This window comes from Musa acuminata, chromosome BXJ2-1, assembly GCF_036884655.1.
Source record: "Musa acuminata AAA Group cultivar baxijiao chromosome BXJ2-1, Cavendish_Baxijiao_AAA, whole genome shotgun sequence".
Taxonomy (NCBI): Eukaryota; Viridiplantae; Streptophyta; class Magnoliopsida; order Zingiberales; family Musaceae; genus Musa; species Musa acuminata.
In genome coordinates this window covers 27,484,248-27,504,646 of record NC_088338.1, presented here as the reverse complement: position 1 = coordinate 27,504,646, position 20,399 = coordinate 27,484,248, and the positions used below count along the sequence as shown (strand labels likewise).

Genomic DNA, 20,399 nt, shown 5'->3' with positions numbered 1-20,399 from the left:
GCGATCGGTGCATCAACGTCCGGAGCCTCTTGCCCGTCACGAAACCGTCGGCGCTTTCTCGAACGTTCACGAAATCCCTATTGCAAGCTCTGTCCGAGCCCTAGCCCGACGACTGCGTATCGGTCACGGCAAGCGCGTGCCGAAACCATCGGCACGTTCTAGACCGATCTCGGAATCGCTATTGCGACCCCAATCCGGAAAGCTCTCTCCGAGCCCCTCGATACTGACTGCGTAGCGGTCAAAACAAATTTCCAGCCCCAAAACAATCGTCTCGGAGCTCTACGGGAGATGTTTCGTATCCTGGGATGCAAAAAGGAGTGCAACACGAGGACTTCCCACGGGGTCACCCATCGTAGTACTACTCTGGCCCAAGCACGCTTAACTTCGGAGTTTTGATGGGATCCGGTGATTTAGTGCTAGCATTATCGCACCCGTTTCGCGTGCTTCGTCCCTCGCATATGTGCACGTCGCGGTCCGCGCATCAACGTCCGGAGCCTCTTGCCCGTCACGAAACCGTCGGCGCTTTCTCGAACGTTCACGAAATCCCTATTGCAAGCTCTCTCCGAGCCCTAGCCCGACGACTGCGTATCGGTCACGGCAAGCGCGTGCCGAAACCATTGGCACTTTCTAGAACGATCTCGGAATCTCTATTGCGACCCCAATCCGGAAAGCTCTCTCCGAGCCCCTCGATACTGATTGTGTAGCGGTGATAGCAAATTTCCAGCCCCAAAACAATCGTCTTGGAGCTCTACGGGAGATGTTTCGTATCCCGGGATGCAAAAAGGAGTGCAACATGAGGACTTCCCAGGGGGTCACCCATCGTAGTACTACTCTGGCCCAAGCACGCTTATCTTCGGAGTTTTGATGGGATCCGGTGATTTAGAGCTGGCATTATCGCACCCGTTTCGCGTGCTTCGTCCCTCGCCTATGTGCACGTCGCGGTCGGCGTATCAACGTCCGGAGCCTCTTGCCCGTCATGAAACTCTCAGCGCTTTCTCGAACGTTCACGAAATCCCTATTGCAAGCTCTCTCCGAGCCCTAGCCCGACGACTGTGTATCGGTCACGGCAAGCGCGTCCCGAAATCATCGGCACTTTCTAGAACGATCTTGGAATCGCTATTGCGACCCCAATCCGTAAAGCTCTATCCGAGCCCCTCGATACTGACTGCGTAGCGGTGATAGCAAATTTCCAGCCCCAAAACAATCGTCTCGGAGCTCTACGGGAGATGTTTCGTATCCCGGGATGCAAAAAGGAGTGCAACACGAGGACTTCCTAGGGGGTCACCCATCATAGTACTACTCTGGTCCAAGCACGCTTAACATCGGTGTTTTGATGGGATCAGGTGATTTAGTGCTGGCATTATCGCACCCGTTTCGCGAGCTTCGTCCCTCGCCTATGTGCACGTCGCGGTCGGCGCATCAACGTCCAGAGCCTCTTGCCCGTCACGAAACCGTCGGCGCTTTCTCGAACGTTCACGAAATCCCTATTGCAAGCTCTCTCCGAACCCTAGCCCGACGACTGCGTATCGGTCACGGCAAGCGCGTCCCGAAATCATCGGCACTTTCTAGAACGATCTCGGAATCGCTATTGCGACCCCAATCCGGAAAGCTCTCTCCGAGTCCCTCGATACTGACTACTTAGCGGTCACAGCAAATTTCCAGCCCCAAAACAATCGTCTCGGAGCTCTACGGGAGATGTTTTGTATCCCGAGAAGCAAAAAGGAGTGCAACACGAGGACTTCCCAGGGGGTCACCCATCGTACTACTAGTTTTGCCCAAGCACGCTTAACTTCGGTGTTTTGATGGGATCCGGTGATTTAGTGCTGGCATTATCGCACCCGTTTCGCGTGCTTCGTCCCTCGCCTATGTGCACGTCGCGTTCGGCGCATCAACGTCCGGAGCCTCTTGCCCGTCACGAAACCGTCGGCGCTTTCTCGAACGTTCACGAAATCCCTTTTGCAAGCTCTGTCCGAGCCCTAGCCCGACGACTGCGTATCGGTCACGGCAAGCGCGTGCCGAAACCATCGGCACTTTCTAGAACGATCTCGGAATCGCTATTGCGACCCCAATCCGGAAAGCTCTCTCCGAGCCCCTCGATACTGACTGCGTAGCGGTCACAGCAAATTTCCAGCCCAAAAACAATCGTCTCGGAGCTCTACGGGAGATGTTTCGTATCCCGGGATGCAAAAAGGAGTACAACACGTGGACTTCCCAGGGGGTCAGCCATCGTAGTACAACTCTGGCCCAAGCTCGCTTAACTTCGGGGTTTTGATGGGATCTGGTGATTTAGTGCTGGCATTATCGCACCCGTTTCGCGTGCTTCGTCCCTCGCCTATGTGCACGTCGCGGTCGGCGTATCAACGTCCGGAGCCTCTTGCCCGTCACGAAACCGTCGGCGCTTTCTCGAACGTTCACGAAATCCCTATTGCAAGCTCTGTCTGAGCCCTAGCCCGACGACTGCGTATCGGTCACGGCAAGCGCGTGCCGAAACCATCGGCACTTTCTAGAACGATCTCGGAATCGCTATTGCGACCCCAATCCGGAAAGCTCTCTCCGAGCCCCTCGATACTGACTGCGTAGCGGTCACAGCAAATTTCCAGCCCAAAAACAATCGTCTCGGAGCTCTACGGGAGATGTTTCGTATCCCGGGATGCAAAAAGGAGTGCAACACGAGGACTTCCCAGGGGGTCACCCATCGTAGTACAACTCTGGCCCAAACTCGCTTAACTTCGGGGTTTTGATGGGATCTAGTGATTTAGTGCTGGCATTATCGCACCCGTTTCGCGTGCTTCGTCCCTCGCCTATGTGCACGTCGCGATCGGTGCATCAACGTCCGGAGCCTCTTGCCCGTCACGAAACCGTCGGCGCTTTCTCGAACGTTCACGAAATCCCTATTGCAAGATCTGTCCGAGCCCTAGCCCGACGACTGCGTATCGGTCACGGCAAGCGCGTGCCGAAACCATCGGCACGTTCTAGAACGATCTCGGAATCGCTATTGCGACCCCAATCCGGAAAGCTCTCTCCGAGCCCCTCGATACTGACTGCGTAGCGGTCACAACAAATTTCCAGCCCCAAAACAATCGTCTCGGAGCTCTACGGGAGATGTTTCATATCCTGGGATGCAAAAAGGAGTGCAACACGAGGACTTCCCAAGGGGTCACCCATCGTAGTACTAGTTTTGCCCAAGCACGCTTAACTTCGGTGTTTTGATGGGATCCGGTGATTTAGAGCTGGCATTATCGCACCCGTTTCGCGTGCTTTGTCCCTCGCCTATGTGCACGTCGCGGTCGGCGCATCAACGTCCGGAGCCTCTTGCCCGTCACGAAACCGTCGGCGCTTTCTCGAACGTTCACGAAATCCCTTTTGCAAGCTCTGTCCGAGCCCTAGCCCGACGACAGCGTATCGGTCACGGCAAGCGCGTGCCGAAACCATCGGCACTTTCTAGAACGATCTCGGAATCGCTATTGCGACCCCAATCCGGAAAGCTCTCTCCGAGCCCCTCGATACTGACAGCGTAGCGGTCACAGCAAATTTTCAGCCCAAAAACAATCGTCTCGGAGCTCTACGGGAGATGTTTCGTATCCCGGGATGCAAAAAGGAGTGCAACACGAGGACTTCCCAGGGGGTCACCCATCGTAGTACAACTCTGGCCCAAGCTCGCTTAACTTCGGGGTTTTGATGGGATCTAGTGATTTAGAGCTGGCATTATCGCACCCGTTTCGCGTGCTTCGTCCCTCGCCTATGTGCACGTCGCGGTCGGCGTATCAACGTCCGGAGCCTCTTGCCCGTCACGAAACCGTCGGCGCTTTCTCGAACGTTCACGAAATCCCTATTGCAAGCTCTGTCTGAGCCCTAGCCCGACGACTGCGTATCGGTCACGGCAAGCGCGTGCCGAAACCATCGGCACTTTCTAGAACGATCTCGAAATCGCTATTGCGACCCAAATCAGGAAAGCTCTCTCCGAGCCCCTCGATACTGACTGCGTAGCGGTCACAGCAAATTTCCAGCACAAAAACAATCGTCTCGGAGCTCTACGGGAGATGTTTCGTATCCCGGGATGCAAAAAGGAGTGCAACACGAGGACTTCCCAGGGGGTCACCCATCGTAGTACAACTCTGGCGCAAGCTCGCTTAACTTCGGGGTTTTGATGGGATCTAGTGATTTAGTGCTGGCATTATCGCACCCGTTTCGCGTGCTTCGTCCCTCACCTATGTGCACGTCGCGATCGGTGCATCAACGTCCGGAGCCTCTTGCCCGTCACGAAACCGTCGGCGCTTTCTCGAACGTTCACGAAATCCCTATTGCAAGCTCTGTCCGAGCCCTAGCCCGACGACTGCGTATCGGTCACGGCAAGCGCGTGCCGAAACCATCGGCACGTTCTAGAACGATCTCGGAATCGCTATTGCGACCCCAATCCGGAAAGCTCTCTCCGAGCCCCTCGATACTGACTGCGTAGCGGTCACAACAAATTTCCAGCCCCAAAACAATCGTCTCGGAGCTCTATGGCAGATGTTTCGTATCCTGGGATGCAAAAAGGAGTGCAACACGAGGACTTCCCACGGGGTCACCCATCGTAGTACTACTCTGGCCCAAGCACGCTTAACTTCGGAGTTTTGATGGGATCCGGTGATTTAGTGCTAGCATTATCGCACCCGTTTCGCGTGCTTCGTCCCTCGCCTATGTGCACGTCGCGGTCGGCGCATCAACGTCCGGAGCCTCTTGCCCGTCACGAAACCGTCGGCGCTTTCTCGAACGTTCACGAAATCCCTATTGCAAGCTCTCTCCGAGCCCTAGCCCGACGACTGCGTATCGGTCACGGCAAGCGCGTGCCGAAACCATCGGCACTTTCTAGAACGATCTCGGAATCGCTATTGCGACCCCAATCCCGAAAGCTCTCTCCGAGCCCCTCGATACTGACAGCGTAGCGGTCACAGCAAATTTCCAGCCCAAAAACAATCATCTCGGAGCTCTACGGGAGATGTTTCGTATCCCGGGATGCAAAAAGGAGTGCAACACGAGGACTTACCAGGGGGTCACCCATCATAGTACTACTCTGGCCCAAGCACGCTTAACTTCGGTGTTTTGATGGGATCCGGTGATTTAGTGCTGGCATTATCGCACCCGTTTCGCGAGCTTCGTCCCTCGCCTATGTGCACGTCGCGGTCGGTGCATCAACGTCCAGAGCCTCTTGCCCGTCACGAAACCGTCGGCGCTTTCTCGAACGTTCACGGAATCCCTATTGCAAGCTCTCTCCGAGCCCTAGCCCGACGACTGCGTATCGGTCACAGCAAGCGCGTGCCGAAATCATCGGCACTTTCTAGAACGATCTCGGAATCGCTATTGCGACCCCAATCCGGAAAGCTCTCTCCGAGCCCCTCGATACTGACTGCTTAGCGGTCACAGCAAATTTCCAGCCCCAAAACAATCGCCTCGGAGCTCTACGGGAGATGTTTCGTATCCCAAGAAGCAAAAAGGAGTGCAACACGAGGACTTCCCAGGGGGTCACCCATCGTAGTACTACTTTTGCCCAAGCACGCTTAACTTCGGTGTTTTGATGGGATCCGGTGATTTAGTGCTGGCATTATCGCACCCGTTTCGCGTGCTTCGTCCCTCGCCTATGTGCACGTCGCGGTCGGAGCATCAACGTCCGGAGCCTCTTGCCCGTCACGAAACCGTCGGCGCTTTCTCGAACATTCACGAAATCCCTATTGCAAGCTATGTTCGAGCCCTAGCCCGACGACTGCGTATCGGTCACGGCAAGCGCGTGCCGAAACCATCGACACATTCTAGAACGATCTCGGAATCGCTATTGCGACCCCAATCCGGAAAGCTCTCTCTGAGCCCCTCGATACTGACTGCGTAGCGGTCACAGCAAATTTCCAGCCCAAAAACAATCGTCTCGGAGCTCTACGGGAGATGTTTCGTATCCCGGGATGCAAAAAGGAGTGCAACACGAGGACTTCCCAGGGGGTCACCCATCGTAGTACAACTCTGGCCCAAGCTCGCTTAACTTCGGGGTTTTGATGGGATCTGGTGATTTAGTGCTGGCATTATCGCACCCGTTTCGCGTGCTTCGTCCCTCGCCTATGTGCACGTCGCGATCGGCGTATCAACGTCCGGAGCCTCTTGCCCGTCACGAAACCGTCAGCGCTTTCTCGAACGTTCACGAAATCCCTATTGCAAGCTCTCTCCGAGCCCTAGCCCGACGACTGCGTATCGGTCACGGCAAGCGCGTGCCGAAACCATCGGCACGTTCTAGAACGATCTCGGAATCACTATTGCGACCCCAATCCAGAAAGCTCTCTCTGAGCCCCTCGATACTGACTGTGTAGCGGTCACAGCAAATTTCCAGCCCCAAAACAATCGTCTCGGAGCTCTACGGGAGATGTTTCGTATCCCGGGATGCAAAAAGGAGTGCAACACGAGGACTTCCCAAGGGTCAACCATCCTAGTTCTACTCTGGCCCAAGCACGCTTAAATTTAGAGTTTTGATGGGATCCGGTGATTTAGTGCTGGCATTATCTCACCCGTTTCGCATGCTTCGTCCCTCGCCTATGTGCACGTCGCGGTCGGCGCATCAACGTACGGAGCCTCTTGCCCGTCACGAAACCGTCGGCGCTTTCTCGAACGTTCACGAAATCCCTATTGCAAACTCTCTCCGAGCCCTAGCCCGACGAATACGTATCGGTCACGGCAAGCGCGTGCTGAAACCATCGGCACTTTCTAGAACGATCTCGGAATCGCTATTGCGACCCCAATCTGGAAAGCTCTCTCCGAGCCCCTCGATACTGATAGCGTAGCGGTCACAGCAAATTTCCAGCCCCAAAACAATCGTCTCGGAGCTCTACGGGAGATGTTTCATATCGCAAGATGCAAAAAGGAGTGCAACACGAGGACTTCCCAGGGGGTCACCCATCCTAGTACTACTCTGGCCCAAGCACGCTTAACTTGGGTGTTTTGATGGGATCAGGTGATTTAGTGCTGGCATTATCGCACCCGTTTCGCGTGCTTCGTGCCTCGCCTATGTGCACGTCGCGGTCAGCGTATCAACGTCCGGAGCCTCTTGCCCGTCACGAAAGTGTCGGCGCTTTATCGAACGTTCACGAAATCCCTATTGCAAGCGCTCTCCGAGCCCTAGCCCGACGACTGCGTATCGATCAGGGCAAAAGCGTGCCGAAACCATCGGCACTTTCTAGAACGATCTCGAAATCGCTATTGCGACCCCAATCGGGAAAGCCCTTTCCGAGCCCCTCGATACAGACTGCGTAGCGGTCACAGCAAATTTCCAGCCCAAAAACAATCGTCTCGGAGCTCTACGGGAGATGTTTCGTATCCCGAGATGCAAAAAGGAGTGCAACACGAGGACTTCCCAGGGGGTCACCCATCGTACTACTACTCTGGCCCAAGCACGCTTAACTTCGGTGTTTTGATGGGATCCGGTGATTTAGTGCTGGCATTATCGCACCCGTTTCGCGTGCTTCGTCCCTCGCCTATGTGCACGTCGCGGTCAGCGTATCAACGTCCGGAGCCTCTTGCCTGTCACGAAACCGTCGGCGCTCTCTCGAACGTTCACGAAATCCCTATTGCAAGCTCTCTCCGAGACCTAGCCCGACGACTGCGTATCGGTCACGGCAAGCGCGTGCCGAAACCATCGGCACTTTCTAAAACGATCTCGAAATCGCTATTGCGACCCCAATAGGGAAAGCTCTTTCCGAGCCCCTCGATACAGACTGCGTAGCGGTCACAGCAAATTTTCAGCCCCAAAACAATCGTCTCGGAGCTCAACGGGAGATGTTTCGTATCCCGAGATGCAAAAAGGTGTGCAACACGAGGACTTCCCAGGGGGTCACCCATCGTACTACTACTCTGGCCCAAGCACGCTTAACTTCGGTGTTTTGATGGGATCCGGTGATTTAGTGCTGGCATTATCTCACCCGTTTCGCATGCTTCGTCCCTCGCCTATGTGCACGTCGCGGTCGGCGCATCAACGTACGGAGCCTCTTGCCCGTCACGAAACCGTCGGCGCTTTCTCGAACGTTCACGAAATCCCTATTGCAAGCTCTCTCCGAGCCCTAGCCCGACGACTGCGTATCGGTCACGGCAAGCGCGTGCCGAAACCATTGGCACTTTCTAGAACGATCACGGAATCGCTATTGCGACCCCAATCCAGAAAGCTCTCTCTGAGCCCCTCGATACTGACTGCGTAGCGGTCACAGCAAATTTCCAGCCCCAAAACAATCGTCTCGGAGCTCTACGGGAAAAGTTTCGTGTCCCGAGATGCAAAAAGGAGTGCAACACGAGGACTTCCCAAGGGGTCACCCATCGTAGTACTACTCTGGCCCAAGCTCGCTTAATTTTGGTGTTTTGATGGGATCTGGTGATTTAGTGCTGCATTATCGCACCCGTTTCGCGTGCTTCGTCCCTCGCCTATGTGCACGTCGCGGTCGGCGTATCAACGTCCGGAGCCTCTTGCCCGTCACGAAACCGTCGGCGCTTTCTCGAACGTTCAAGAAATCCCTATTGCAAGCTCTCTCCGAGCCCTAGCCCGACGACTGCGTATCGATCAGGGCAAGCGCGTGCCGAAACCATCGGCACTTTCTAGAACGATCTCGAAATCGCTATTGCGACCCCAATAGGGAAAGCTCTTTCCGAGCCCCTCGATACAGACTGCGTAGCGGTCACAGCAAATTTCCAGCCCCAAAACAATCGTCTCGGAGCTCAACGGGAGATGTTTCGTATCCCGAGATGCAAAAAGGAGTGCAACACGAGGACTTCCCAGGGGGTCACCCATCGTACTACTACTCTGGCCCAAGCACGCTTAACTTCGGAGTTTTGATGGGATCCGGTGATTTAGTGCTGGCATTATCGCACCCGTTTCGCGTGCTTCGTCCCTCGCCTATGTGCACGTTGCGGTCGGCGTATCAACGTCCGGAGCCTCTTGCCCGTCACGAAACCATCGGCGCTTTCTCGAACGTTCACGAAATCCCTATTGCAAGCTCTCTCCGAACCCTAGCCCGACGACTGCGTATCGGTCACGGCAAGCGCGTGCCGAAACCATCGGCACGTTCTAGAACGATCTCAGAATCGCTATTGCGACCCCAATCCAGAAAGCTCTCTCTGAGCCCCTCGATACTGACTGTGTAGCGGTCGCAGCAAATTTCCAGCCCCAAAACAATCGTCTCGGAGCTCTACGGGAGATGTTTCGTATCCCGGGATGCAAAAAGGAGTGCAACACGAGGACTTCCCAAGGGTCACCCATCCTAGTTCTACTCTGGCCCAAGCACGCTTAAATTTGGAGTTTTGATGGGATCCGGTGATTTAGTGCTGGCATTATCTCACCCGTTTCGCGTGCTTCGTCCCTCGCCTATGTGCACGTCGCGGTCGGCGCATCAACGTACGGAGCCTCTTGCCCGTCACGAAACCGTCGGCGCTTTCTCGAACGTTCACGAAATCCCTATTGCAAGCTCTCTCCGAGCCCTAGCCCGACGACTACGTATCGGTCACGGCAAGCGCGTGCTGAAACCATCGGCACTTTCTAGAACGATCTCGGAATCGCTATTGCGACCCCAATCTGGAAAGCACTCTCCGAGCCCCTCGATACTGACAGCGTAGCGATCACAGCAAATTTCCAGCCCCAAAACAATCGTCTCGGAGCTCTACGGGAGATGTTTCGTATCCCAAGATGCAAAAAGGAGTGCAACACGAGGACTTCCCAGGGGGTCACCCATCCTAGTACTACTCTGGTCCAAGCACGCTTAACTTGGGTGTTTTGATGGGATCTGGTGATTTAGTGCTGGCATTATCGCACCCGTTTCCCGTGCTTCGTGCCTCGCCTATGTGCACGTCGCGGTCAGCGTATCAACGTCCGGAGCCTCTTGCCCGTCACGAAAGCGTCGGCGCTTTATCGAACGTTCACGAAATCCCTATTGCAAGCGCTCTCCGAGCCCTAGCCCTACGACTGCGTATCGATCAGGGCAAAAGCGTGCCGAAACCATCGGCACTTTCTAGAACGATCTCGAAATCGCTATTGCGACCCCAATCGGGAAAGCCCTATCCGAGCCCCTCGATACAGACTGCGTAGCGGTCACAGCAAATTTCCAGCCCAAAAACAATCGTCTCGGAGCTCTACGGGAGATGTTTCGTATCCCGAGATGCAAAAAGGAGTGCAACACGAGGACTTCCCAGGGGGTCACCCATCGTACTACTACTCTGGCCCAAGCACGCTTAACTTCGGTGTTTTGATGGGATCCGGTGATTTAGTGCTGGCATTATCGCACCCGTTTCGCGTGCTTCGTCCCTCGCCTATGTGCACGTCGCGGTCGGCATATCAACGTCCGGAGCCTCTTGCCCGTCACGAAACCGTCGGCGCTCTCTCGAACGTTCACGAAATCCCTATTGCAAGCTCTCTCCGAGCCCTAGCCCGACGACTGCGTATCGGTCACGGCAAGCGCGTGCCGAAACCATCAACACTTTCTAGAACGATCTCCGAATCGCTATTGCGACCCCAATCCGGAAAGCTCTCTCCGAGCCCCTCGATACAGACTGCGTTGCGGTCACAGCAAATTTCCAGCCGCAAAACAATCGTCTCGGAGCTCTACGGGAGAAGTTTCGTGTCCCGAGATGCAAAAAGGAGTGCAACACGAGGACTTCCCAAGGGGTCACCCATCGTAGTACTACTCTGGCCCAAGCTCGCTTAACTTCGGTGTTTTGATGGGATCTGGTGATTTAGTGCTGCATTATCGCACCCGTTTTGCGTGCTTCGTCCCTCGCCTATGTGCACGTCGCGGTCGGCGTATCAACGTCCGGAGCCTCTTGCCCGTCACGAAACCGTCGGCGCTTTCTCGAACGTTCACGAAATCCCTATTGCAAGCTCTCTCCGAGCCCTAGCCCGACGACTGCGTATCGATCAGGGCAAGCGCGTGCCGAAACCATCGGCACTTTCTAGAACGATCTCGAAATCGCTATTGCGACCCCAATAGGGAAAGCTCTTTCCGAGCCCCTCGATACAGACTGCGTAGCGGTCACAGCAAATTTCCAGCCCCAAAACAATCGTCTCGGAGCTCAACGGGAGATGTTTCGTATCCCGAGATGCAAAAAGGAGTGCAACACGAGGACTTCCCAGGGGGTCACCCATCGTACTACTACTCTGGCCCAAGCACGCTAAACTTCGGAGTTTTGATGGGATCCGGTGATTTAGTGCTTTCATTATCGCACCCGATTCGCGTGCTTCGTCCCTCGCCTATGTGCACGTTGCGGTCGGCGTATCAACGTCCGGAGCCTCTTGCCCGTCACGAAACCGTCGGCGCTTTCTCGAATGTTCACGAAATCCCTATTGCAAGCTCTCTCCGAGCCCTAGCCCGACGACTGCGTATCGGTCACGGCAAGCGCGTGCCGAAACCATTGGCACGTTCTAGAACGATCTCGGAATCGCTATTGCGACCCCAATCCGGAAAGCTCTCTCCGAACCCCTCGATACTGACTGCGTAGCGGTCATAGCAAATTTCCAGCCCCAAAACAATCGTCTCGGAGCTCTACGGGAGATGTTTCGTATCCCGGGATGCAAAAAGGAGTGCAACACGAGGACTTCCCAGGGGGTCATCCATCCTAGTACTACTCTGGCCCAAGCACGCTTAACTTCGGTATTTTGTTGGGATCCAGTGATTTAGTGCTGGCATTATCGCACCCGTTACGCGTGGTTCGTCCCTTGCCTATGTGCACATCGCGGTCGGCGTATCAACGTCCGGAGCCTCTTGCCAGTCACGAAACCGTCGGCGCTTTCTCGAACGTTCACGAAATCCCTATTGCAAGCTCTCTCCGAGCCCTAGCCCGACGATTGCGTTTCGGTCACGGCAAGCGCGTGCCGAAACCATCGGCACTATCTAGAACGATCTCGGAATCGCTATTGCGACCCCAATCCGGAAAGCTCTCTCCGAGCCTCTCGATACTGACAGCGTAGCGGTCACAGCAAATTTTCAGCCCCAAAACAATCGTCTCGGAGCTCTACGGGAGATGTTTCGTTTCCCGGGATGCAAAAAGGAGTGCAACACGAGGACTTCCCATGGGGTCACCCATCGTAGTACTACTCTGACCCAAGCACGCTTAACTTCGGTGTTTTGATGGGATATGGTGATTTAGTGCTGGCATTATCGCACCCGTTTCGCGTGCTTCGTCCCTCGCCTATGTGCACGTCGCGGTCGGCGTATCAACGTCCGGAGCCTCTTGCCCGTCCTGAAACCGTCGGCGCTTTCTCGAACGTTCACGAAATCCCTATTGCAAGCTCTCTCCGAGCCCTAGCCCGACGACTGCGTATCGGTCACGGCAAGCGCGTGCCGAAACCATTGGCACTTTCTAGAACGATCTTGGAATCGCTATTGCGACCCCAATCCGGAAAGCTCTCTCCGAGCCCCTCGATACGGACTACGTAGCGGTCACAGCAAATTTCCATCCCCAAAACAATCGTCTCGGAGCTCTACGGGAGATGTTTCGTATCCCGAGATGCAAAAAGGATTGCAACACAAGGACTTCCCAGGGGGTCACCCATCGTAGTACTACTCTGGCCCAAGCACGCTTAACTTCGGTGTTTTGATGGGATCTGGTGATTTAGTGCTGGCATTATTGCACCCGTTTCGCGTGCCTCGTCCCTCGCCTATGTGCACGTCGCGGTCGGCGTATCAACGTCCGGAGCCTCTTGCCCGTCACGAAACCGTCGGCGCTTTCTCGAACGTTCACGAAGTCCCTATTGCAAGCTCTCTCCGAGCCCTAGCCCGACGACTGCGTATCGGTCACGGCAAGCGCATGCCGAAACCATTGGCATTTTCTAGAACGATCTCGGAATCGCTATTGCAACTCCAATCCGGAAAGCTCTCTCCGAGCCCCTCGATACCGACAGTGTAGCGGTCACAGCTAATTTCCAGCCCCAAAACAATCGTCTCGGAGCTCTACGGGAGATGTTTCGTATCCCAAGATGCAAAGAGGAGTGCAACACGAGGACTTCCCAGGGGGTCACCCATCCTAGTACTACTCTGGCCCAAGCACGCATAACTTCGGTGTTTTGATGGGATCTGGTGATTTAGTGCTGGCATTATCGCACCCGTTTCGCGTGCTTCGTCCCTCGCCTATGTGCACGTCGCTGTCGGCATATCAACGTCCGGAGCCTCTTGCCCGTCACGAAACCGTCGGCACTTTCTCGAACGTTCACGAAATCCCTATTGCAAGCTCTCTCCGAGCCCTAGCCCGATGACTGCGTATCGATCACGGCAAGCGCGTGCCGAAACCATCGGCACTTTATAGAATGATCTCGAAATCGCTATTGCGACCCCAATCGGGAAAGCTCTCTCCGAGCCCCTCGAAACTGACTGTGTAGCGATCACAGCAAATTTCCAGCCCCAAAACAATCGTCTCGGAGCTCTACGGGAGATGTTTCGTATCCCGAGATGCAAAAAGGAGTGCAACACGAGGACTTCCCAGGGGGTCACCCATCGTACTACTACTCTGGCCCAAGCACGCTTAACTTCGGAGTTTTGATGGGATCCGGTGATTTAGTGCTGGCATTATCTCACCCGTTTCGCGTGCTTCGTCCCTCGCCTATGTGCACGTCGCGGTCGGCGCATCAACGTCCGGAGCCTCTTGCCCGTCACGAAACCGTCGGCACTGTCTCGAACGTTCACGAAATCCCTATTGCAAGCTCTCTCCGAGCCCTAGCCCGATGACTGCGTATCGATCACGGCAAGCGCGTGCCGAAACCATCGGCACTTTATAGAATGATCTCGAAATCGCTATTGCGACCCCAATCGGGAAAGCTCTCTCCGAACCCCTCGATACTGACTGCGTAGCGGTCATAGCAAATTTCCAGCCCCAAAACAATCGTCTCGGAGCTCTACGGGAGATGTTTCGTATCCCGGGATGCAAAAAGGAGTGCAACACGAGGACTTCCCAGGGGGTCATCCATCCTAGTACTACTCTGGCCCAAGCACGCTTAACTTCGGTATTTTGTTGGGATCCAGTGATTTAGTGCTGGCATTATCGCACCCGTTACGCGTGGTTCGTCCCTTGCCTATGTGCACATCGCGGTCGGCGTATCAACGTCCGGAGCCTCTTGCCAGTCACGAAACCGTCGGCGCTTTCTCGAACGTTCACGAAATCCCTATTGCAAGCTCTCTCCGAGCCCTAGCCCGACGATTGCGTTTCGGTCACGGCAAGCGCGTGCCGAAACCATCGGCACTATCTAGAACGATCTCGGAATCGCTATTGCGACCCCAATCCGGAAAGCTCTCTCCGAGCCCCTCGATACTGACTGCTTAGCGGTCACAGCAAATTTCCAGCCCCAAAACAATCGCCTCGGAGCTCTACGGGAGATGTTTCGTATCCCGAGATGCAAAAAGGAGTGCAACACGAGGACTTCCCTTGGGGTCACCCATCGTAGTACTACTCTGGCCCAAGCACGCTTAACTTCGGTGTTTTGATGGGATATGGTGATTTAGTGCTGGCATTATCGCACCCGTTTCGCGTGCTTCGTCCCTCGCCTATGTGCACGTCGCGGTCGGCGTATCAACGTCCGGAGCCTCTTGCCCGTCCTGAAACCGTCGGCGCTTTCTCGAACGTTCACGAAATCCCTATTGCAAGCTCTCTCCGAGCCCTAGCCCGACGACTGCGTATCGGTCACGGCAAGCGCGTGCCGAAACCATTGGCACTTTCTAGAACGATCTCGGAATCGCTATTGTGACCCCAATCCGGAAAGCTCTCCCCGAGCCCCTCGATACTGACTGCGTAGCGGTCATAGCAAATTTCCAGCCCCAAAACAATCGTCTCGGAGCTCTACGGGAGATGTTTCGTATCCCGAGATGCAAAAAGGAGTGCAACACGAGGACTTCCCAGGGGGTCACCCATCGTAGTACTACTCTGGCCCAAGCACGCTTAACTTCGGTGTTTTGATGGGATCTGGTGATTTAGTGCTGGCATTATTGCACCCATTTCGCGTGCCTCGTCCCTCGCCTATGTGCACATCGCGGTCGGCGTATCAACGTCCGGAGCCTCTTGCCCGTCACGAAACCGTCGGCGCTTTCTCGAACGTTCACGAAATCCCTATTGCAAGCTCTCTCCGAGCCCTAGCTCGACGACTGCGTATCGGTCACGGCAAGCGCATGCCGAAACCATTGGCATTTTCTAGAACGATCTCGGAATCGCTATTGCAACCCCAATCCGGAAAGCTCTCTCCGAGCCCCTCGATACCGACAGCGTAGCGGTCACAGCAAATTTCCAGCCCCAAAACAATCGTCTCGGAGCACTACGGGAGATGTTTCGTATCCCAAGATGCAAAAAGGAGTGCAACACGAGGACTTCCCATGGGGTCACCCATCGTAGTACTACTCTGGCGCAAGCTCGCTTAACTTCGGTGTTTTGATGGGATCTGGTGATTTAGTGCTGGCATTATCGCACCCGTTTCGCGTGCTTCGTCCCTCGCCTATGTGCACGTCGCGGTCGGTGTATCAACGTCCGGAGCCTCTTGCCCGTCACGAAACCGTCGGCGCTTTCTCGAACGTTCACGAAATCCCTATTGCAAGCTCTCTCCGAGCCCTAGCCCGACGACTACGTATCGGTCACGGCAAGCGCGTGCCGAAACCATTGGCACTTTCTAGAACGATCTTGGAATCGCTATTGCGACCCCAATCCGGAAAGCTCTCTCCGAGCCCCTCGATACTGACTGCGTAGCGGTCACAGCAAATTTCCATCCCCAAAACAATCGTCTCGGAGCTCTACGGGAGATGTTTCGTTTCCCGAGATACAAAAAGGAGTGCAACACGAGGACTTCCCAGGGGGTCACCCATCGTAGTACTACTCTGGCCCAAGCTCGCTTAACTTCGGTGTTTTGATGGGATCTGGTGATTTAGTGCTGGCATTATCGCACCCGTTTTGCGTGCTTCGTCCCTCGCCTATGTGCACGTCGCGGTCGGCGTATCAACGTCCGGAGCCTCTTGCCCATCACGAAACCGTCGGCGCTTTCTCGAACGTTCACGAAATCCCTATTGCAAGCTCTCTCCGAGCCCAAGCCCGACGACTGCGTATCGATCACGGCAAGCGCGTGCCGAAACCATCGGCACTTTCTAGAACGATCTCGAAATCGCTATTGCGACCCCAATCGGGAAAGCTCTCTCCGAGCCCCTCGATACAGACTGCGTAGCGGTCACAGCAAATTTCCAGCCCCAAAACAATCGTCTCGGTGCTCTACGGGAGATGTTTCGTATCCCGAGATGCAAAAAGGAGTGCAACACGAGGATTTCCCAGGGGGTCACCCATCGTACTACTACTCTGGCCCAAGCACGCTTAACTTCGGAGTTTTGATGGGATCCGGTGATTTAGTGCTGGCATTATCACACCCGTTTCGCGTGCTTCGTCCCTCGCCTATGTGCACGTTGCGGTCGGCGTATCAACGTCCGGAGCCTCTTGCCCGTCACGAAACCGTCGGCGCTTTATCGAACGTTCACGAAATCCCTATTGCAAGCTCTCTCCGAGCCCTAGCCCGACAACTGCGTATCGGTCACGGCAAGCGCGTGCCGAAACCATCGGCACGTTCTAGCTCGATCTCGGAATCGCTATTGTGACCCCAATCCGGAAAGCTCTCCCCGAGCCCCTCGATACTGACTGTGTAGCGGTCATAGCAAATTTCCAGCCCCAAAACAATCGTCTCGGAGCTCTACGGGAGATGTTTCGTATCCCGAGATGCAAAAAGGAGTGCAACACGAGGACTTCCCAAGGGGTCACCCATCGTAGTACTACTCTGGCCCAAGCACGCTTAACTTCGGTGTTTTGATGGGATCTGGTGATTTAGTGCTGGCATTATTGCACCCATTTAGCGTGCCTCGTCCCTCGCCTATGTGCACGTCGCGGTCGGCGTATCAACGTCCGGAGCCTCTTGCCCGTCACGAAACCGTCGGCACTTTCTCGAACGTTCACGAAATCCCTATTGCAAGCTCTCTCCGAGCCCTAGCCCGACGACTGCGTATCTGTCACGGCAAGCGCATGCCGAAACCATTGGCATTTTCTAGAACGATCTCGGAATCGCTATTGCAACCCCAATCCGGAAAGCTCTCTCCGAGCCCCTCGATACTGACAGCGTAGCGGTCACAGCAAATTTCCAGCCCCAAAACAATCGTCTCGGAGCTCTACGGGAGATGTTTCGTATCCCAAGATGCAAAAAGGAGTGCAACACGAGGACTTCCCAGGGGGTCACCCATCCGAGTACTACTCTGGCCCAAGCACGCTTAACTTCGGTGTTTTGATGGGATCTGGTGATTTAGTGCTGGCATTATCGCACCCGTTTCGCGTGCTTCGTCCCTCGCCTATGTGCACGTCGCGGTCGGCGTATCAACGTCCGGAGCCTCTTGCCCGTCACGAAACCGTCGGCACTTTCTCGAACGTTCACGAAATCCCTATTGCAAGCTCTCTCCGAGCCCTAGCCCAACGACTGCGTATCGGTCACGGCAAGCGCATGCCGAAACCATTGGCATTTTCTAGAACGATCTCGGAATCGCTATTGCAACCCCAATCCGGAAAGCTCTCTCCGAGCCCCTCGATACCGACAGCGTAGCGGTCACAGCAAATTTCCAGCCCCAAAACAATCGTCTCGGAGCTCTACGGGAGATGTTTCGTATCCCAAGATGCAAAAAGGAGTGCAACACGAGGACTTCCCAGGGGGTCACCCATCCTAGTACTACTCTGGCCCAAGCACGCTTAACTTCGGTGTTTTGATGGGATCTGGTGATTTAGTGCTGGCATTATCGCACCCGTTTCGCGTGCTTCGTCCCTCGCCAATGTGCACGTCGCGGTCGGCGTATCAACGTCCGGAGCCTCTTGCCCGTCACGAAACCGTCGGCGCTTTCTCGAACGTTCACGAAATCCCTATTGCAAGCTCTCTCCAAGCCCTAGCCCGACGACTGCGTATCGATCACGGCATGCGCGTGCCGAAACCATCGGCACTTTATAGAACGATCTCGAAATCGCTATTGCGACCCCAATCGGGAAAGCTCTCTCCGAGCCCCTCGAAACTGACTGTGTAGCGATCACAGCAAATTTCCAGCTCCAAAACAATCGTCTCGGAGCTCTACGGGAGATGTTTCGTATCCCGGGATGCAAAAAGGAATGCAACACGAGGACTTCCCAGGGGGTCACCCATCCTAGTTCTACTCTGGCCCAAGCACGCTTAAATTCGGTGTTTTGATGGGATCTGGTGATTTAGTGCTGGCATTATCTCACCCGTTTCGCGTGCTTCGTCCCTCGCCTATGTGCACGTCGCGGTCGGCGCATCAACGTCCGGAGCCTCTTGCCCATCACAAAACCGTCGGCGCTTTCTCGAACGTTCACGAAATCCCTATTGCAAGCTCTCTCCGAGCCCTAGCGCGACGACTGCGTATCGGTCACGGCAAGCGCGTGCCGAAACCATCGGCACTTTCTAGAAGGAACTCGGAATTGCTATTGCGACACCAATCCGGAAAGCTCTCTCCGAGCCCCTCGATACTGACTGCGTAGCGGTCACAGCAAAATTTCCAGCCCCAAAACAATCGTCTCGGAGCTCTACGGGAGATGTTTCGTATCCCGGGATGCAAAAAGGAGTGCAACACGAGGACTTCCCAGGGGGTCACCCATCCTAGTACTACTCTGGCCCAAGCACGCTTAACTTCGGTATTTTGATGGGATCCAGTGATTTAGTGCTTGCATTATCGCACCCGTTTCGCGTGCTTCGTCCCTCGCCTATGTGCACGTCGCGGTCGGCGTATCAACGTCCGGAGCCTCTTGCCCGTCACGAAACCGTCGGCGCTTTCTCGAACGTTCACGAAATCCCTATTGCAAGCTCTCTCCGAGCCCTAGCCCGGCAACTGCGTATCGGTCACGGCAAGCGCGTGCCGAAACCATGGGCACTTTCTAGAACGATCTAGGAATCGCTATTGCGACCCCAATCCGGAAAGCTCTCTCCGAGCCCCTTGATACTGACATCGTAGCGGTCACAGCAAATTTCCAGCCCCAAAACAATCGTCTCGGAGCTCTACGGGAGATGTTTCGTATCCCAAGATGCAAAAAGGAGTGCAACACGAGGACTTCCCAGGGGGTCACCCATCCTAGTACTACTCTGGCCCAAGCACGCTTAACTTCGGTGTTTTGATGGGATCTGGTGATTTAGTGCTGGCATTATCGCACCCGTTTCGCGTGCTTCGTCCCTCGCCTATGTACACGTCGCGTTCGGCGTATCAACGTCCGGAGCCTCTTGCCCGTCACGAAACCGTCGACGCTTTCTCGAACGTTCACGAAATCCCTATTGCAAGCGCTCTCCGAGCCCTAGCCCGACGACTGCGTATCGGTCACGGCAAGCGCGTTCCGAAACCATCGGCACGTTCTAGAACGATCTCGGAATCGTTATTGCGACCCCAATCCAGAAAGCTCTCTCCGAGCCCCTCGATACTGACTGCGTAGCGGTCACAACAAATTTCCAGCCCCAAAACAATCATCTCGGAGCTCTACGGGAGATGTTTCGTATCCCGGGATGCAAAAAGGAGTGCAACACGAGGACTTCCCAGGGGGTCACCAATCGTAGTACTACTTTTGCCCAAGCACGCTTAACTTCGGTGTTTTGATGGGATCCGGTGATTTAGTGCTGGCATTATCGCACCCGTTTCACGTTCTTCGTCCCTCGCCTATGTGCACGTCGCGGTCGGCGTACCAACGTCCGGAGCCTCTTGCCCGTCACGAAACCGTCGGCGCTTTCTCGAATGTTCACGAAATCCCTATTGCAAGCTCTCTCCGAGCCCTAGCCCGACGACTGCGTATCGATCACGGCAAGCGCGTGCCGAAACCATCGGCACTTTCTAGAACGATCTCGAAATCGCTATTGCGACCCCAATCGGGAAAGCTCTCTCCGAGCCCCTCGAAACTGACTGTGTAGCGATCACAGCAAATTTCCAGCCCCAAAACAATCGTCTCGGAGCTCTACGGGAGATGTTTCGTATCCCAAGATGCAAAAAGGAGTGCAACACGAGGACTTCCCAGGGGGTCACCCATCGTAGTACTACTCTGGCCCAAGCTCGCTTAACTTTGTTAGGATCAGAGCGGCACTAAGAGGGGTGGGTGAATTAGTGCAGCGGATTAAAACTTCGATTTTAATCAAAATCTTTCGTACGTTAAGAACGAAACTTGAGAAATTTAACTTGAAGGCGTATTCTTAAAGTTGCGCAGCAAGAGTAATACAAACTAAAGCAGTAAGAAGATTTGCAGTAATGTAAATGACAATAATAAAAAGCAAACCAGAGATTACGCCGATTTTTAGAGTGGTTCGGTCAAATGACCTACTCCACTTGCGAGGCCCCTCTTCGATGAGGCTCCCACCTTCCACTAGCAAGTCTCTTGAAATGGAA

General features: G+C 54.9%; 16 non-coding genes and 26 pseudogenes across 16 annotated transcripts; all 42 read right to left on the bottom strand.

Moving 5' to 3' along the window:
- Positions 1–314: 314 nt before the first annotated feature.
- Positions 315–433, bottom strand: LOC135599678 (5S ribosomal RNA). Its single transcript, XR_010482024.1, has one exon. It is a non-coding gene; the product is annotated as a 5S ribosomal RNA (ribosomal RNA).
- A 350-nt stretch (positions 434–783) lies between these two features.
- On the bottom strand, positions 784–902 carry LOC135600390 (5S ribosomal RNA). The gene has a single exon (XR_010482713.1). It is a non-coding gene; the product is annotated as a 5S ribosomal RNA (ribosomal RNA).
- Positions 903–1,252: 350 nt separating this feature from the next.
- On the bottom strand, positions 1,253–1,371 carry LOC135603478 (5S ribosomal RNA; annotated as a pseudogene).
- A 350-nt stretch (positions 1,372–1,721) lies between these two features.
- LOC135602062 (5S ribosomal RNA) lies at positions 1,722–1,840 on the bottom strand (annotated as a pseudogene).
- A 350-nt stretch (positions 1,841–2,190) lies between these two features.
- Positions 2,191–2,309, bottom strand: LOC135604028 (5S ribosomal RNA; annotated as a pseudogene).
- A 350-nt stretch (positions 2,310–2,659) lies between these two features.
- LOC135603680 (5S ribosomal RNA) lies at positions 2,660–2,778 on the bottom strand (annotated as a pseudogene).
- Positions 2,779–3,128: 350 nt separating this feature from the next.
- LOC135602268 (5S ribosomal RNA) lies at positions 3,129–3,247 on the bottom strand (annotated as a pseudogene).
- Positions 3,248–3,597: 350 nt separating this feature from the next.
- On the bottom strand, positions 3,598–3,716 carry LOC135602145 (5S ribosomal RNA; annotated as a pseudogene).
- A 350-nt stretch (positions 3,717–4,066) lies between these two features.
- Positions 4,067–4,185, bottom strand: LOC135604241 (5S ribosomal RNA; annotated as a pseudogene).
- A 350-nt stretch (positions 4,186–4,535) lies between these two features.
- Positions 4,536–4,654, bottom strand: LOC135599677 (5S ribosomal RNA). Its single transcript, XR_010482023.1, has one exon. It is a non-coding gene; the product is annotated as a 5S ribosomal RNA (ribosomal RNA).
- A 350-nt stretch (positions 4,655–5,004) lies between these two features.
- Positions 5,005–5,123, bottom strand: LOC135601551 (5S ribosomal RNA). Its single transcript, XR_010483842.1, has one exon. It is a non-coding gene; the product is annotated as a 5S ribosomal RNA (ribosomal RNA).
- Positions 5,124–5,473: 350 nt separating this feature from the next.
- Positions 5,474–5,592, bottom strand: LOC135600704 (5S ribosomal RNA). The gene has a single exon (XR_010483020.1). It is a non-coding gene; the product is annotated as a 5S ribosomal RNA (ribosomal RNA).
- A 350-nt stretch (positions 5,593–5,942) lies between these two features.
- Positions 5,943–6,061, bottom strand: LOC135602467 (5S ribosomal RNA; annotated as a pseudogene).
- A 350-nt stretch (positions 6,062–6,411) lies between these two features.
- Positions 6,412–6,529, bottom strand: LOC135599409 (5S ribosomal RNA; annotated as a pseudogene).
- Positions 6,530–6,879: 350 nt separating this feature from the next.
- On the bottom strand, positions 6,880–6,998 carry LOC135602522 (5S ribosomal RNA; annotated as a pseudogene).
- Positions 6,999–7,348: 350 nt separating this feature from the next.
- LOC135600916 (5S ribosomal RNA) lies at positions 7,349–7,467 on the bottom strand. The gene has a single exon (XR_010483226.1). It is a non-coding gene; the product is annotated as a 5S ribosomal RNA (ribosomal RNA).
- Positions 7,468–7,817: 350 nt separating this feature from the next.
- On the bottom strand, positions 7,818–7,936 carry LOC135602990 (5S ribosomal RNA; annotated as a pseudogene).
- Positions 7,937–8,286: 350 nt separating this feature from the next.
- LOC135599359 (5S ribosomal RNA) lies at positions 8,287–8,404 on the bottom strand (annotated as a pseudogene).
- Positions 8,405–8,754: 350 nt separating this feature from the next.
- On the bottom strand, positions 8,755–8,873 carry LOC135599664 (5S ribosomal RNA). The gene has a single exon (XR_010482010.1). It is a non-coding gene; the product is annotated as a 5S ribosomal RNA (ribosomal RNA).
- Positions 8,874–9,223: 350 nt separating this feature from the next.
- Positions 9,224–9,341, bottom strand: LOC135604497 (5S ribosomal RNA; annotated as a pseudogene).
- Positions 9,342–9,691: 350 nt separating this feature from the next.
- Positions 9,692–9,810, bottom strand: LOC135602624 (5S ribosomal RNA; annotated as a pseudogene).
- Positions 9,811–10,160: 350 nt separating this feature from the next.
- Positions 10,161–10,279, bottom strand: LOC135600915 (5S ribosomal RNA). The gene has a single exon (XR_010483225.1). It is a non-coding gene; the product is annotated as a 5S ribosomal RNA (ribosomal RNA).
- Positions 10,280–10,629: 350 nt separating this feature from the next.
- On the bottom strand, positions 10,630–10,747 carry LOC135604232 (5S ribosomal RNA; annotated as a pseudogene).
- Positions 10,748–11,097: 350 nt separating this feature from the next.
- Positions 11,098–11,216, bottom strand: LOC135603678 (5S ribosomal RNA; annotated as a pseudogene).
- Positions 11,217–11,566: 350 nt separating this feature from the next.
- On the bottom strand, positions 11,567–11,685 carry LOC135603123 (5S ribosomal RNA; annotated as a pseudogene).
- A 350-nt stretch (positions 11,686–12,035) lies between these two features.
- On the bottom strand, positions 12,036–12,154 carry LOC135603607 (5S ribosomal RNA; annotated as a pseudogene).
- A 350-nt stretch (positions 12,155–12,504) lies between these two features.
- Positions 12,505–12,623, bottom strand: LOC135601603 (5S ribosomal RNA). The gene has a single exon (XR_010483893.1). It is a non-coding gene; the product is annotated as a 5S ribosomal RNA (ribosomal RNA).
- Positions 12,624–12,973: 350 nt separating this feature from the next.
- LOC135601985 (5S ribosomal RNA) lies at positions 12,974–13,092 on the bottom strand (annotated as a pseudogene).
- A 350-nt stretch (positions 13,093–13,442) lies between these two features.
- On the bottom strand, positions 13,443–13,561 carry LOC135600836 (5S ribosomal RNA). Its single transcript, XR_010483148.1, has one exon. It is a non-coding gene; the product is annotated as a 5S ribosomal RNA (ribosomal RNA).
- A 350-nt stretch (positions 13,562–13,911) lies between these two features.
- On the bottom strand, positions 13,912–14,030 carry LOC135603122 (5S ribosomal RNA; annotated as a pseudogene).
- A 350-nt stretch (positions 14,031–14,380) lies between these two features.
- Positions 14,381–14,499, bottom strand: LOC135603412 (5S ribosomal RNA; annotated as a pseudogene).
- Positions 14,500–14,849: 350 nt separating this feature from the next.
- LOC135600953 (5S ribosomal RNA) lies at positions 14,850–14,968 on the bottom strand. Its single transcript, XR_010483262.1, has one exon. It is a non-coding gene; the product is annotated as a 5S ribosomal RNA (ribosomal RNA).
- Positions 14,969–15,318: 350 nt separating this feature from the next.
- On the bottom strand, positions 15,319–15,437 carry LOC135603691 (5S ribosomal RNA; annotated as a pseudogene).
- Positions 15,438–15,787: 350 nt separating this feature from the next.
- LOC135601980 (5S ribosomal RNA) lies at positions 15,788–15,906 on the bottom strand (annotated as a pseudogene).
- A 350-nt stretch (positions 15,907–16,256) lies between these two features.
- Positions 16,257–16,375, bottom strand: LOC135600047 (5S ribosomal RNA). Its single transcript, XR_010482381.1, has one exon. It is a non-coding gene; the product is annotated as a 5S ribosomal RNA (ribosomal RNA).
- Positions 16,376–16,725: 350 nt separating this feature from the next.
- On the bottom strand, positions 16,726–16,844 carry LOC135601130 (5S ribosomal RNA). Its single transcript, XR_010483434.1, has one exon. It is a non-coding gene; the product is annotated as a 5S ribosomal RNA (ribosomal RNA).
- A 350-nt stretch (positions 16,845–17,194) lies between these two features.
- Positions 17,195–17,313, bottom strand: LOC135600986 (5S ribosomal RNA). Its single transcript, XR_010483293.1, has one exon. It is a non-coding gene; the product is annotated as a 5S ribosomal RNA (ribosomal RNA).
- Positions 17,314–17,663: 350 nt separating this feature from the next.
- On the bottom strand, positions 17,664–17,782 carry LOC135600602 (5S ribosomal RNA). The gene has a single exon (XR_010482920.1). It is a non-coding gene; the product is annotated as a 5S ribosomal RNA (ribosomal RNA).
- Positions 17,783–18,132: 350 nt separating this feature from the next.
- Positions 18,133–18,251, bottom strand: LOC135604614 (5S ribosomal RNA; annotated as a pseudogene).
- A 351-nt stretch (positions 18,252–18,602) lies between these two features.
- LOC135602845 (5S ribosomal RNA) lies at positions 18,603–18,721 on the bottom strand (annotated as a pseudogene).
- A 350-nt stretch (positions 18,722–19,071) lies between these two features.
- Positions 19,072–19,190, bottom strand: LOC135600601 (5S ribosomal RNA). The gene has a single exon (XR_010482919.1). It is a non-coding gene; the product is annotated as a 5S ribosomal RNA (ribosomal RNA).
- A 350-nt stretch (positions 19,191–19,540) lies between these two features.
- Positions 19,541–19,659, bottom strand: LOC135602401 (5S ribosomal RNA; annotated as a pseudogene).
- Positions 19,660–20,399: the final 740 nt, after the last annotated feature.